Raw genomic sequence first — 16,474 nt, forward strand, 5'->3', positions numbered from 1 at the left:
GTTACAATAGCGTTCCTTGAGAAAGGAGATGGAAGGGGGAGGATGGAGGGTGAATATCAAGGTCTTAATAAAATAAATATGCTGGGTTATTCTTCAGTAGGGACATGTGAGCAGCTGTTAAAAAGAAAGCTTTTGCTGCAGATTCACATAAAGGAGCTGATACAAAATAAATGAATGCTTCAACACTATGGCTTTCTACCTCTCCCCCCCCCCCCCCAGTTACACAATAACAACATGAAAAGAAGCGAATGAATTAAAACCCCAGTAGACTCTAACACAATATTTGTTTTCCCTTTTATGTAGTACAAACAAAACAGAAACACCACACCATAATTTATTAAGCATGTTCTAGTGTTAACGAAACATTTAAAGGGGTTGTTTACAGCAATTACAGCTGACCGGTGTCTGGACAGAGGGCCTTTATCAAACTGAATTCACGTTCAGTGCTCCCAAAGGCAAAGTACAAAAGTAGGCCATGGTAAAGTGACGGCAAGCTCTGATTCCACTTTTGCTTTTCATAGGACGGTTTATTAAAATGCATTTTTGTTTTTTATGTGGAATTTAAAGAGAAAAATGTGTGGTTTGTTTTTTGTGGTAAATGAATTAAACAATATGCAGATACTGTCATGGGAATGACACAGAGCTGCTACATGTGTGCAATTAGATAATAAAGAGTTTTTAAAAGGTCAGGACAATAAGGTAGACTGTAAATGTATTCTGAGAAGGGAATAGGAATAGCATCTGAGGAAAGAGTGATAGTAGACCGTTATTCCATCTCTGGTGCAGAGAATTCAAAGGCAGTTATGTACATTAAAATAGATACAGTCATCACTGTGCTGTAGGATTCACCATAAAACAAAACCCCAGCTTCTATTTTGATTTATGATAGATATAGGGTTGTGTTATTATTCAGTGTTCATAGCGATGATATTGCAAAGAACCGCATTATGCTCGCAATGTACTTCTAGCCTGCAGGGGCTAAAGGTTAACTAGAAATACAATGCTTCGATAAGATAGACGACAACAGAAATAGCAGAAAGACGTTTACTCAAATAAAGGCTGAACTGTTGAAATAAGAATGAAGAGAAAATCAGCAAGATTCACGCAGTAAAAAGATAAAAGAAAAACAGTCGTGACAGCACTTTAGTATTTCATAGTAACTAGTTGACATCAAAGCACTGGAATGCTAAGAGAAAGGGGGGGTGTATGACTGATAACCAGTATCAAATAGGAGCAGCAACTCCTGTTCACTTTAAGTTAAACTATTCAACTGTTCTGCCACTTGATAATGTATCCCAGCACAGCGAGCTATCTTGATACATGTTGCAATAACAGAATAATGTTATTTAAGAACAATTCAAGCAATTCGTATAAATTAATATATATATATTTCTGCAAACTGGTTTGAATGTTGAAATATCTACAGCATTCAAATATATTCAAACAATGTACTCCAGCCCACTCTGCAGCGAGGGACTCTACAACAATGAATGAATTCACTGGTGCACACCCTTAAAATTGATGGTAAAGTGTACTTAATATTAAGGTCGATATACCTTATCTCCCCTCTCTACCTACTGTCGCCTTCCGCTCTCTCCCCCCTGACCTTATCTACTCTGCTCACGCTCACCTATGCCCTGTCAACTCTGCTTTCCACCTCTGCGTAACTTCCATCCTCTTTCTCCTCCCTTACCTCCTACTTTGACACCCTCCACTCCAATACTACTTTCAATCCATCTTCACATCCGTCACTGCTCCTCCACCCCCCGCCTTATCACCTGATGACTGTCTTCTCCTGTAAAATCTGAAATGCAGAACGTTTTTACTACCCCCCAAAACAAACCACCACCATCTATACGTTTTATTGTTGTTATTTTGTTTGTTTGTTGTTGTTTTTTTTTAATCAGATATCACAATTAAATAAGAAAGTCAACATTTCTAGAATGGAGATTTCATCAAAACATGTATAGGAAACAGGGTGTCGATTAGAGGAGTTGCTTCTAATTGGAGTGAGGTTGTTAGTGGAGTTCCACAGGGATCAGTACTAGGGCCTTTGCTTTTTCTAATCTATATTAATGATCTGGACTCTGGGATAGTTAGCAAACTTGTCAAATTTGCAGATGATACTAAAATAGGTGGCTCAGCAGATACAATCTCAGCAGCACAGGCTATTCAGAGGACTTGGATAATATTCAGTTGTGGGCCGACACCTGGCAGATGAAATTCAATGTGGACAAGTGCAAGGTATTACATGCAGGTAACAAAAATGTCCACTATAATTACACTATGGGAGGAACAGAACTAGATGAAGTAACGCATGAGAAAGACCTAGGAGTCTATGTGGACTCCTCACTTTCTCCATCCAAACAATGTGGGGAAGCAATAAAAAAGGCAAACACAATGTTAGGGTATATTGTCAAAAGTGTAGAATTGAGAACAAGGGCAGTGATGTTCAGACTGTACAATGCACTCGTTAGAGCTCATCTGGATACTGTGTACAGGTCTGGGCTCCACACTTCAAGAAAGATATCGCTGCTCTAGAGGCAGTTCAGAGGAGAGCAACCAGACTTATTCCAGGTCTGAAGGGAATGTCCTACTCGGAGAGACTGAGGGAAATTAACCTTAACTAAAACTACCCAGCATTGTGGTTGAAGCTGAACATTTGGGAATATTTAAAAATAGACTGGATAGGATCCTTGGATCACTAAGTTATTAATGGACACCAAACGAGCACGATGGGTCAAATGGCCTCCTCTCATTTTCTCACTTTCTTATGTTCTTACTGTATGTTCTTACGACTTGCATTCCTGAACACCCGTACATTCAATGGTTCTCCTTGGCAACAAAAACATCTCAGAAACTCCCAGTATGAGAATGAACTGATGACATATTACATGACAAGATCAAGGACATGACCATATTAACAAAGAGCCATTTTGCACACTGTGGTATGACGTCTGTTGTAGATCTGTCTGTTATTAAATCTGATCTGATCTGATTGTATCTATGAAAGCCAACTCAAAATATTTAGTAATTGAAAATGTAATTTTAGTTTTCTTGCTTATTGCTATTGCTATTATTATTATTATTATTATTATTATTATTATTATTATTATTATTATTATTATTATTATTATAGGTCTTTATATAAATAAAGGCATGTTTTTATTGAATTACTTATTATATTATTTTTATATCTACAGTTTTACTTAATTTGGTTAAGATTAGGATAACATTTTATTTTTGAAACACAGAAAATGTAAGAACAATATAAATGCATTTGCAGTTTTGCTGTTTACTTGTTTGTTTTTAGCTCAAATGGATAGTCATCTCCGTTCATGAAAAACATCATACTGTATGACACTGCTGAGTAGATGGCTTTGTGACTTTCCCCAGTGGTACTGTAAAACTGCAATATCTGGCATCTGTATTGTAGAAGTAAAACATGGCTGAAGTTTTTTTTTTTTTTTTTTTTTTTTTTTTTATAACACCTTGTTGTTTTATCTTATGCCCATGAACTACTTCCAAATGACTCACAACAGTGCATGCTCTGAATTCTTACTTTGCCGGATTAGAGATAGCTTCAATACAGGATGAACTCCGTTCCTTTCTGCAGGGTCAGCAGATCCTGGAAGGCTTTGATGATTTGCTTTCACTGGCTACCCCCTGACAGCTGTGCCACCTCTGAAACCAGGAAGCACATGGAGCTTCCTCTGCATCCGGCTACTGGAAAGGAAATGTTATGTTCAGTTACAGTCCTCCTAAAAAACATGATCTGGAAGCTTCCTCAAGGGGTAACAAAGGGGCTTACGCATTTTCGGCTCGTGAGCGTTTCCGAACTTAGATTCCCTATACCCTCCCCCTTTGCCCTTGTCATCACAAGCAAAGGTTGAGTTTGAAAATTTAACAGTGACCTCCTGTGTAATGCATGGACTATATACTGTATGTATATGTGTCCAGCCCCTTGCCATTTTCACATTTTCACTCTTTCAATTATGTCACATATTTTGTATTATAATTATACAGTAGATACACAAAGTGGAGGTCAAGTATGGTATGCTGTGCCTGAGCTTCTGTTGTTTTGCAAAACCTATAGTGAAAGTTTCTAAGTTCTTAAAATAGCCACAGCTTTTAGGTATGATTGGTGTTAGGTTTAGATCACAATTAAAACGTAGACACCAAGTGTAGACGAGTGGAGGTCTAGATAAACATTCATGCAGACATAAGCGCTGCATTAATGTTAGGATGGTGTTTCTACTAGGTACACTAAAATCCAATGATGGAGTATTGGGCAGAGCATCTTATAATTGCCAGCCATCACCTCATAGGCAGAACCCCAGCCTGAGCCAACACCAAAATACCAAGCTTTGACAATACTCCCCTCGTTGCCTTTTTATTTCTGCAGTGGAAAAACAGCCCTAACAATAACGCAAGTCTTATGTTTACTAGAAACCAGGCTAAATTAAGGGGAGTTAACACCTTGCTCTTGGATATTTTGTGCTAATGAAATATAATAATATTTTCTATGAAACCTATGCTCTGTTTCCCCTGGCAACCGCATGCGTATAATTGAGCATTTCCACTGCGGACTTCTAAACTCTAAACTGTCTCTTTACAGAGCTTTGATTATATACTGTATATCTTCATTATCATGGAACGGTACTACATCTCATCTGAGAAACAATCTGGGGTTCGAAGCATACACTATTATTCAGAAAGCTATACTTTAAGAAACATATTTAAATGTATTGACAGATCACTGCTATATATACAGACTTTCAACATAATTTATTACTTCCTTAAATCCAGATTTGGATTGGATTCTTTTTCCAGAGTTTTAAGTGAACAATAAAAAGTGTTTCGACCTTATGTGATTACTTTCCTGTCTATCTGGAACTGTGTGATTTTTGGTTGAAAAATCTCTTCTTCCCAAATCATCTCCTATTAGAATGTGCTGAGCTGTTGTAAAGGCCCTGACACAGTGTCTGTGTTTTTTGGCAGGTTACAGCATTGTGCAACAGTGCTGTGATGTTCTTCTGAGATCATCAATGTACATTTGCATTACATTTTTGTTCAGTTCCACATATCATGACATTGTAGTGACATGTTAGATCAGAGGATGACAATTACATTTATAAGTAAAAAAGTTAGAAGTTCATTTATAAACATGCTGTGAACCTGAGAGCAGCTGATGATTAACTGGGATGTTATTAACAAGTTAATTGTGCCTATTGAAAAACACTGTATACATGTCATTTAGTACTAATAGTCTATATTTTCAATTTTTAAAGTGACATTTGCAACATAGAAGTATGAGGTAGACTAGTAGGCAAGGTAGTTATTCTGAAGTAGTTTAAAGATTTTCCTATAGTTAGTACAGAAATTACACATATATGAATGCAAGTTGGGCTTCATAAATGACAATAAGCTTTGTCTTTAGTAAGTAAATTTGATAGGTATAAAATTCATCTGAAAGATTTATATATTTTTTTGTTTATCACTCAATCATAACAAAGTCATTGCTTGAAAATCTTGCATTTTCTAATTTGGTCCAAATTGGACGTTATCCTAACAAGCTCAGGGATCTAAACAAAATAATTAAATAAATACATAAAAAAGATTTGACTTTAAAATAAAAAGCTGTGACAAAAATGACACTCAACCTCACAGCTTGTGTTAGCTCCAAATCCTGACTGACTCCTGCATTCCCTTTCTAATCTTCCCACATCTTCATACCTGCAAATTTGCCTGCTTTCCATTTCAGTGATCTCTTTCAGAAAATACCCAATACCGACAGTGTACTATGCTGTTCCCAACCTTGTGTTGCCACAGTTTTATTGCACAAGCCCTCTAACTGTCAAAAGTGCCCTCCAGATCTGTTGAATTTGTGTTGCTCTAACACTAAACAGCTAAACAGCCCAGTTGTACCTCACAACAAAGTAGTGGTGTTCTGAAAAATATCAATAACATTGTGTTTTGTTATGTAAAATACAATATCTTTAAATTCCATGAACAATCAGAACTCTTATATTTATAGTGTATTTGTTGTAATTTGTTTGCCACTCTATGTACAAGACTACATTAGTTATACAAAATGGTATCTCGAAGGCCGTGATGGGGGATCAGACCTGGATTATCACTCCCTTTCCTCCAGAGCCCGAAATTTCTCCACTATTGTGCATAAGTAGAGGCACCACCTTTCCACTGAGGTCAACACTGACACCACCATTCAGCAACTGCTCAGGACACCCCCATTCAGCCTGTCCTTATAGTATCATCTCCCTGCTCTTCTGCATGATGGCACTTTTACTTCAGCGCACTATTTTAGACTAAAACACTCCTCTACTATTAACACCTATCATTTAAGTAGGTATGTCTTACTTTTTGTTACTGTAACTGCCTCTGTCCTATCAGTAATTTTGCCTGCTCTGACTGCACTTCACACAACATTGTTGCTATAATATTGTACTGTATTTTGTACCAATTTTATTTTACTGCAAGTATGAGTTATCATTTTGCTTCTGTATTGAACTTAATTGCACTTACTGTAATATGTAAACTTGTGAAATGTATTTGTTATGGCTACTGTATGCCGCCCTGGGTAAGGACATCCACTAAGTATTGAATAATAATAGGAATAATAATAATCTCTTGTGCAAAGGCAAACATGGTGTCTGAAAACCAAGGTTTGATCTCTGTGAGCCAAGGGACAGAACCACCAGTATCTATTGCTCATTTGACAATGGAAGCATTCCAACAAAAGATAGCCTATTACTTGTTTTAAAATTGATTAAAAATGGCCTGGAAGTACATCTGCTCATACTGTAGCCAACATTGACCGATGTCTGTATTTTAAAATCAAGTCTGTAAAAGTAGAAGTATGAACTCAAAAAACCTCAGAAATGTAGTGAGGCTGGGTCCTGTTGTTAGAAGGTGCAGTGTTTCAAAACACTGAGTCAACATAACATCTTTAGAAATTCAGGTGTATGACAGTGAGACAACTCAGCTTTATTTCCCAGGATGAAACACAAATCTGTTAAAACAGACGTGTTCTAATTGATCCCATACCCCCACTTTGCTTCCAGGTGTGGCACCTGTTGCTTTTTTAGTATTAATGCAAAATAGACTAAAGTCTATTAGACTTGTCCCTCTAGAGTGTAATAAATCTGATTCTGTACATCAGCCTGGTACAGGGATTTACTCCCTACACTTGGTTGATAATTAAAATCTCCTGCATTGGGGCACTGCTCTTTGGTGTACATGTAGCAGTTCTGTCTCTTGTATGGGGCTGTACAGTCCAGGTGTTGGGAGGTGTGCCTGAGGCAGCGGTGCAGTGCGAAGGGGATATGACCACAGTAGCCACAATAGCATTCTTCCATGTGCCTGGAATGCATTCAAAATATGATCTAAATTCAAACAGTGAACATCAGTGAGCTCTATCCCCTATCCTTGGCTGGCTTTTCAACAGCTTTATTAATTTGAACGTTTTTTACATGTGTGGTAACAAAGAAAAGAAAATGCTTTTCCAATGTCAATGATGTATTTAACTTGTGTTTGTGTTCATTGTACTTGACCACTGTATTTACATTTATGTCTTGGCTAGCCTGCTGTGTCTTTGTTTTTTGCTGAATAGATTATTGTGCAAGTGGAAATCATCTTTGAGACCATTAAATCATCTATTCAGTTTTTAATTTTATAAAGGTTGATATCTGCCTTTAATCTCCCCGTACTCCTTAAATCCAGTAATAATTAAAAGTTCTGAAAAAGTTGCTAACAAATTATTATTGTGTTGCATTGTCATTACTCCTATGTGGTTTCAGTTGATACTTTCTTCGGCAGAGTGCAAACACACAACTAACACAATGATATATGACACTAGTCACAGCTGTTAAACTGTTCTGTTCTGTGTTATACATACCTTATGCCGACTAGTACACAATAACTAGTCATAAACAGATTGTCTGTATAATACCCTACCTTTCACACAAATCCCACTGACAAAAGTGAATCAAGCAGGGTGATCAAATTAAACATTCAAAATGACACTTAAGTTGAAGATAAATAAGTGAACATACTTGCTTTGATAAATCTTCCCCTATTGTCAGTGTGGTATTATGTTTTGCCAGCGTATTTGGAACTTGGCCCATGGTTTCCTCTAACACCATAATATTATGATTCGCTTCAGTGAAAACACAGAAAATTGTGTGGCAACAATATGAATAAATCAAGTTCATGGGAACTATCCACAAACTTTCAAAAAGGAATTTCAAGAGAACCAACTTATTTTTTTAAATGTATTGTCGTGCTCATGATTCTCAAGGGGTATGAATGTTGAATAAGGGTCAACACTATTACACAAGCCAATTCCTCTGTTTTCAAATGACGTTCTGTCAGGAGCATATAATATATATATATATATATATATATAGTGAGGGAAAAAAGTATTTGATCCCCTGCTGATTTTGTACGTTTGCCCACTGACAAAAAAATGATCAGTCTATAATTTTAATGGTAGGTGTATTTTAACAGTGAGAGACAGAATAACAACAAAAAAATCCAGAAAAACACATTTCAAAAAAGTTATAAATTGATTTGCATGTTAATGAGGGAAATAAGTATTTGATCCCCTATCAATCAGCAAGATTTCTGGCTCCCAGGTGTCTTTTATACAGGTAACGAGCTGAGATTAGGAGCTCCTAATCTCAGCTCGTTACCTGTATAAAAGACACCTGTCAACAGAAGCAATCAATCAATCAGATTCCAAACTCTCCACCATGGCCAAGACCAAAGAGCTGTCCAAGGATGTCAGGGACAAGATTGTAGACCTACACAAGGCTGGAATGGGCTACAAGACCATCGCCAAGCAGCTTGGTGAGAAGGTGACAACAGTTGGTGCGATTATTCGCAAATGGAAGAAACAAAATAACTGTCAGTCTCCCTTGGTCTGGGGCTCCATGCAAGATCTCACCTCGTGGAGTTTCAATGATCACGAGAACGGTGAGGAATCAGCCCAGAACTACACAGGAGGATCTTGTTAATGAGTCATAGTCACCAAGAAAACAATTGGTAACACACTACGCCGTGAAGGACTGAAATCCTGCAGGGCCAGCAAGGTCCCCCTGCTCAAGAAAGCACATGTACAGGCCCGCCTGAAGTTTGCCAATGAACATCTGAATGATTCAGAGGAGAACTGGGTGAAAGTGTTGTGGTCAGATGAGACCAAAATCAAGCTTTTTGGCATCAACTCAACTCGCCGTGTTTGGAGGAGGAGGAATGACCTCAAGAACACCATCCCCACCGTCAAACATGGAGGTGGAAACATTATGCTTTGGGGGTGTTTTTCTGCTAAGGGGACAGGACAACTGCACCGCATCAAAGGGACGATGGACGGGGCCATGTACTGTCAAATCTTGGGTGAGAACCTCCTTCCCTCAGCCAGGGCATTGAAAATGGGTCGTGGATGGGTATTCCAGCATGACAATGACCCAAAACACACAGCCAAGGCAACAAAGGAGTGGCTCAAGAAGAAGCACATTAAGGTCCTGGAGTGGCCTAGCCAGTCTCCAGACCTTAATCCCATAGAAAATCTGTGGAGGGAGCTGAAGGTTCGAGTTGCCAAACGTCAGCCTCGAAACCTTAATGACTTGGAGAGGATCTGCAAAGAGGAGTGGGACAAAATCCCTCCTGAGATGTGTGCAAACCTGGTGGCCAACTACAAGAAACGTCTGACCTCTGTGATTGCCAACAAGGGTTTTGCCACCAAGTACTAAGTCGAAGGGGTCAAATACTTATTTCCCTTATTAACATGCAAATCAATTTATAACTTTTTTGAAATGAGTTTTTCTGGATTTTTTTGTTGTTATTCTGTCTCTCACTGTTAAAATACACCCACCATTAAAATTATAGACTGATCATTTCTTTGTCAGTGGGCAAACGTACAAAATCAGCAGGGGATGAAATACTTTTTTCCCTCACTGTACATACCATAAAACTTCAATTAAACGCCCCCAGCATTTATTCCAAATAACTGCAAGAAGCCCCGGCGTCAATTGGAGACCAGCGATTGTATTAAACATTAATAAATAAACCCGGACTCATGCAGGGTAAGAAGAGCCTGGAAACATTGCTTCATTGTAGAAGTACTAAAAGGCCAGCCTTTTATGTATTTATTTTTAAAATTATTATTATTTTTTAATGATCTGCATTCCAAAGATGCAAACAAATCACATTCAATGTATGGTGAACTATATACTGGATTGAAAACAAGATACCGGTAATTCTGTTAGCAGTCTAAGATTCGATATACTGTGAACTCTCGCTAAATAAACAAAAAAGCTTCAACAAAATTGTGGAAATATGCTTTAAACCAAACCATCAACATTATACTTCATTAATGCATTGTTTATGTCACAACTGACAGTTAGTTCAATCACTACAATTAACAACAGTATAAATATACAGCAATATATATATATATATATATATATATATATATATATATATATTGTAGTATAAGCCTCATCTTGGCATGTAGGATATATATATATAATAAATTAATCAAACACACGTGATGGTGTTTTTTAAACTAATATGCGGTATATAGAATTACTGAGTATTGGAAGTTTTACGGAATATATGAATATTATTCAAAAATATATCACAGATGTGTAATTCACACACTTGCATGCACCAATTCAAGCTGCCAGGATCTAAACATTCAAAACATACGTAAGCAATAAGACACTAGGTGTTCAGGAGACAGTTTCAGCAGGGTTGTGGTGTGGCATCCCACTCCATAGCTGAACTGTTCAACCTAATGCACATCTCATTATTGCATATTAGGTTTATAAAATACATAAAATGATCAAGCGAGAACATACTAACATGATTATTTATAAACCTTTTTAAAAATGAAAAAATGTCAATATACCGCAGAAGTACTTCTAAGAAAGGTGAAACATTGCGCCATGATACAGGTTCAAATAACAACAAATAAAGCAGCACAGAGTGATAGGAGAAGACTTACTGCAGGTGAGAGACTTGTTAAGCCATTGCTCTTCTTCCAGTTTTTGCAGCAAATATCCAAACATCTAAACTAACGCAAGTATAAACTTTCATTACATTTTGTATATGACTTGTTTTTTAAAAAGGCATTGTGATATATTTTCCTAGAAAGCCAGGGATAATGGATTGCAGATGATCCTGTGTCCCTTGTGACCTTATTTACACCAGTTTGACTGATTTATAAGAACTTAGAGCTGCCTGTATGAGAAAGTTAAAGTCTGCCACAAAGCTGCTTAAACAAGCACTCACTTCAGAAACAAAGCTGATTAAGCCTTGCCCCCTGTGACCAATGAATAGAAAGGAGGTCATTCACCTCAGCCCTGAAAACAAATCCAATAGGGATTTCTATAACTAATAGAAAGGCTATCCATATCCTTTAAATAGTTACGGCTTCACCTTTGCAGACAAACTTTCCTGGAAGATCCTGGTGACGCCCCAGATTTTATGATGTTCAAAAATAATTATGTGACTTACTACAAGGCAAGGATTTCGGTAGAGCATTCAATCCCTCCACAACAGGTGGTGTTGCAGGTCTGTTGTTCAATCGGGGCTCTGCAGACCTGGCACTTGGAATTGGCTCGTGCCTTTCAAGTCAGAGGCCTGACCACATACAACAAGTGCCAATAAGACTGACAATAAGTATTTGGTTGCTGATGCAATTGCAGAGACAAGAGGGGGAGAGTGAAACAAGGTTCATTGAGTACAGAAGCTTGTTATGATGACATTTCTCTACTAAACTCGAAAGAGCATACAACCCCCCCCACCCCACACCATTTTAGGGCACTGGAATTGTTTTGGCACAGCAGGTTTGTTGCTTGTTTGGGGCTGTGTGGATTAGGCAGTAAGAGGTATCCTGGAATGGTGGTTTAGATCCAAGATCTGACCATATACGCCACTCACTGAAACTACATTGACTACCACATAGTTGTGTTATAAATCTGTTAGTCGAGTGGCTTGTCTAGTATAAGCCTTATCTTGGCGTGTAGGATGAGCCACTAAATTGCCCATGAGCTGCATGGTTTGGTAGGGGTCATGGGCTATAATGTTTTGGTTACCAGCTATACTTTGCTTTATGTATTGGGTGCTGTGTCTGTCCTCTGGATGAAACTTTAGCACAATGGATTCCATTGTACGGATTTGTGTGCACTAGCAGTTCAGATCAGATCAGGACAACCACAACAATAACTGCAGAGACGCCACTCTCTATCTGCAGGCTTTAAGTTACGAGGCTCAGAGAAGATTGAGATCTTCAATCAATCACTGAATCTTGAGATTATATTTTGGGTTAGTTGCATTGTTTTCAATACACCTTACTTGGAACGGTTTGAACAGATGCTGGCTGTTCTTTTAATATAATCTAGAAGAACATCAAGGTCAGATCAAACAGTTTGCCCATTAAACAAATGTTTTACATTACAGTAATCTTTGAATGATAATGCTTTTTTTTATGTCAAATCTTTGTTGCCCTCCCTTGCGTGGTGGAGGTATTATGGTCGCCATCTTTAGAGTTCCTTAGAGAATCAGTGAAGGGAGCTTTATGTTCTCTTGTATGCACAGTTTTGTATACTCAACAGTTTGTCCAAAACAGTATGCTTCTGAAGAAGTGTTTTTGCACTGAAGTCCAAGAACTCTTTGCATTAAAGGTAGAGACAATTGGGAAAAAAGGCAAATATTACAGACATTGTTATTACAGACAGACATTTAACAGGTGTCGTTGGTAATATAAGACTAAAATCAGACTATGCCACGCCAAGGGGGTGGGGAACATCACTAACTTCACTATCAGGATCTCAAGACAGCTGCACACAAACTTTACTACAGGTTGTAAAATTCTAGATTTTTATTTTCATCCACAGGTCTTTCACTATGCAATACTACAGCACAGGGTATGTAGTTTACACTCATACACTCAACCAGAAATGATGAAACTGGAAAAATAAAAAAGTCTAATATTTAGTTTATTAAAATATCTGGGCGCATAAAATTCCCTAACTAACAAAAATATGAAAGAAAAAAAAACCTACCCTAAATACTAAAATGCTACCCAAAACTAATTCAGGATCTGCTTTGCTTCTCTATCCCGGAGCAATTGGCTGGAGGGACCTCACCACCTAGGAGCTATGGCACGTGAGACACACTATTATCAAATTGATCATAGTCAATATCCTGATATTTTTCTACTTTTGTAAGGCTGGAACAACTTCAACATCACAGTAGGAGGAGGACACTTCTTCAGCAATCAGCACAGGCAGGGAGAGCAATAAAAGTTACAATTACTCAAATGCCTTGTCTCAGTTTCTTGACTTCCCTTTAGTCACTGATACAGTAATCCCTTTGCAACCGCAGGGGTTAGGTTCTTGAAAACCCCCGTGGTTGACAAAACCGAGGTTGGTAAATGCTAGAGCTCATGGGAAGTAGGAGGTTAGGTTCCCCATGGCCACAGTTACACTTGTCAAAGTTTCATTTTCCTAAACAGAAATAAAAAAATACAGCAACAAAAATAATGCAAATACTATAACATACTCTGTAATGCAACATGTAAATACAATTATAATAAAAAATGTTTGATTTACTCATCACACATGTAGGCGACATGAATAAAGATTAGACTGCATACACACCTACTATGACCAGTACACGAGACAAAGCAAGAGATGATACTGGAAGGCAGAGATGCTGGCATGACCAACGTGTGCAACGATGCACAAGATGGCACAGAAGCACATACATCTATATGCTGTGGTTGTCAAATTGGTTGGTGAGGTATTAACTGAGCTTAACTTGTGCCTGATCACAATCCAACAATATTACTTCACTTCTTATACCTTCATCCCTCGCAGCATTTACCTCCTTCCTGGTTTCTGCAGCCATGGAGTATTCAAAGAACCAAATGCCTTGTGTATCCATCTGTGCTTGCCTTGATGTCAGCTCTGTCCCCACGCTGCTGCTCTGTTGAAAACCCTACTCTTGTCTGCCTCATCTCTCTCTTGCTGCTCCAGCTGTTCCCTTTTAAAACCAGCTGGCTAATTTCGTAGAGGATGAGGTACAGGTGTGGAAAGCCCTCTTTAGTGGAGGCTTTGCAACAGCCTACTCCAGCTCAGTTGTGCCTCACCGTGCTTCTGCTCAGTTCAAACCAAAGAAAACATACAAGTGATAAAACCAATTAATCTGTTTGAATCTATGATCATGATTTCAAAGTATGGTTAGAAAGTACACTGAAAAAGTTAGATACAGAACTAACAAAACCTAAATACCACAATGACCACAATTAAATAAAACATTAGATGTAATAATAAATACTGATAGTGAGTTTTACATATTACATTGAAAATGATTTGTTAATGTAATTGTTCATGTAGTTATTATCCTATTTATGTCTTGAAACTTTATTTTTTCTTTATGAAGTTTGCAAACATGCACACTGGAAGCAATGTAACTTTCTGTTGACGAATCCAATTCAGACCATTAAAGCAACTGAAACGTGATATATGTTAATTGAAAACTATAAATACACTGAAGGAAAGCTGAGTATCATTTTGAAAAATGTCTTGGTTATGTTGATATGAAATTCTGTATAGTATAATGATAACCATTGAAGGAAAACAAGGGGGAAACAACAATCCCTTTTTTACAGCTGTTATAGTAATTGTTGCTGGTGGTATCAGAGTATTGCTCTGTTGTTAAACTGTCCTGGTGCCATGGTGGCAGGATGTCTGGGAATGTGTGAGGAGGGCATGGCCTTGTCTGCCTCGCTGTCTGGGGTGAGGAGTGGATCTTGCACACCAGGAGGGTGGCAACTGGAACAGCAAGTACTTCCTAGGCACCGGCTGAGATCAGGGACCACAGTTGTGACAGCTAAGGTTAATTATTGTCACATCTCAGCTCTGTCTGAACACGGAAATACACAATAAAGGTCAATAAGCTGTAATAAGGCCTAATGTTGTTTTTTTCAACAATATTATTATGTAAAGCATTTTGGCATACTAAGAGGTATCTTTATCAATGCAATGAAGATGTTATTTTCTACTCAGGGAACTGCATATTTGTATTTCATTAGTTATAACTGCTTATAAATATGTAGTAAATTATATTTTAACCATGTATTGTAATTAATCTAGCATCATGTGGAATGATATCCAAATATCTTCACAAACTCCTGACTTCATTGTCAATACTTTATGTCAATCTTGGATAATCTGAAACTTGGTCATTAAATCAAAAATTACACATAAACGTCAAACAACACAACAGGTGACAAATGACCAAGAAGGAGACCACATACCAGATAAGAGGATGAGTTCAGAAGCTTTGTAGTAACATGGTAAAGAGATGCTATGGAGATGTTGTACTGGGAAAATAGCAATTCTCACTATGAATGTGCAGGTGACTGAGCAGCCACAGGAATCACGTGTGTGTGGTGAGATGAATTGTCCTCAGCTGGGCCATTGTGTGCCACTAGTGTGATTGAAGACCAACGCATTTTGCCTAAAGGACACTGTGCAGTTTTACAGCATGATCCACTCAGGAGCCCATGTACCACATGCTTTTGAGTATGGTGAAACTATACAAATGTAAAACATTACTGGAATTTATGTTGTTAATTTAGCCCCACCCAGCCCCCATTAATGGCACAACAACTGGTAATCAGCAGTGACTCATCTTCAATCACCGTGGAATTATCCCACAAATGCAGGGGGTAATTTTCCGAGCTCAGTACTTTGCCTGATTCTCATTAGCAACAATACAGACCATGCATAGCCTTCTGATTGATCCTAAGTTTCTGAACAAATGCCTGCGGTATCCGTTACCACTTTTGGAAATGAAGAGACTTTCATAGTGAAGACATTCCCAAAGGCTGCCTATCAAATAGGGATACTCATACAACCTTACGCACCCACAGTACAGTGCCCAGCATTCCAATTCCCAGCCCTCACAAAACCAAAATGTTATAATAGTATCGCAGTCTGGGGAATTACAAAATCAAATCTGCATGCAAAAATGTTTATGGATGTAATATGAAAAGGGACACGAACTTGAATGTGTAATACTACTATTAATATTACTAATGATGATCTTTTTAACACAACACTCAATAAAATAATAATAATATACCACACTATAATAATTAAACAGATATGGTTAACATTTGAGTTGTATGCATTGAAATGTGTTAAGCAGAAAGAAATGTAGATGCAATGTCTCACAATGTTACACAAACAAGCATGGACACAAAGTTAAAGATTATGTTTTAACACCAAATAGTAATATTCAGTTTTGGAGGCCTAATCTGTTGTTGCTGGTTTCACCAGCTGTCTATAAAAATGTACTTAGTGAATGTAATAGCTTGCTAAAAGCTTGAGGGTACATGGTGTCCGAGACAATGTCCTACTTTTAGTAGATTATAGCTTTA

Source organism: Amia ocellicauda, chromosome 1 (genome assembly GCF_036373705.1).
Source record: "Amia ocellicauda isolate fAmiCal2 chromosome 1, fAmiCal2.hap1, whole genome shotgun sequence".
NCBI lineage: Eukaryota > Metazoa > Chordata > Actinopteri > Amiiformes > Amiidae > Amia > Amia ocellicauda.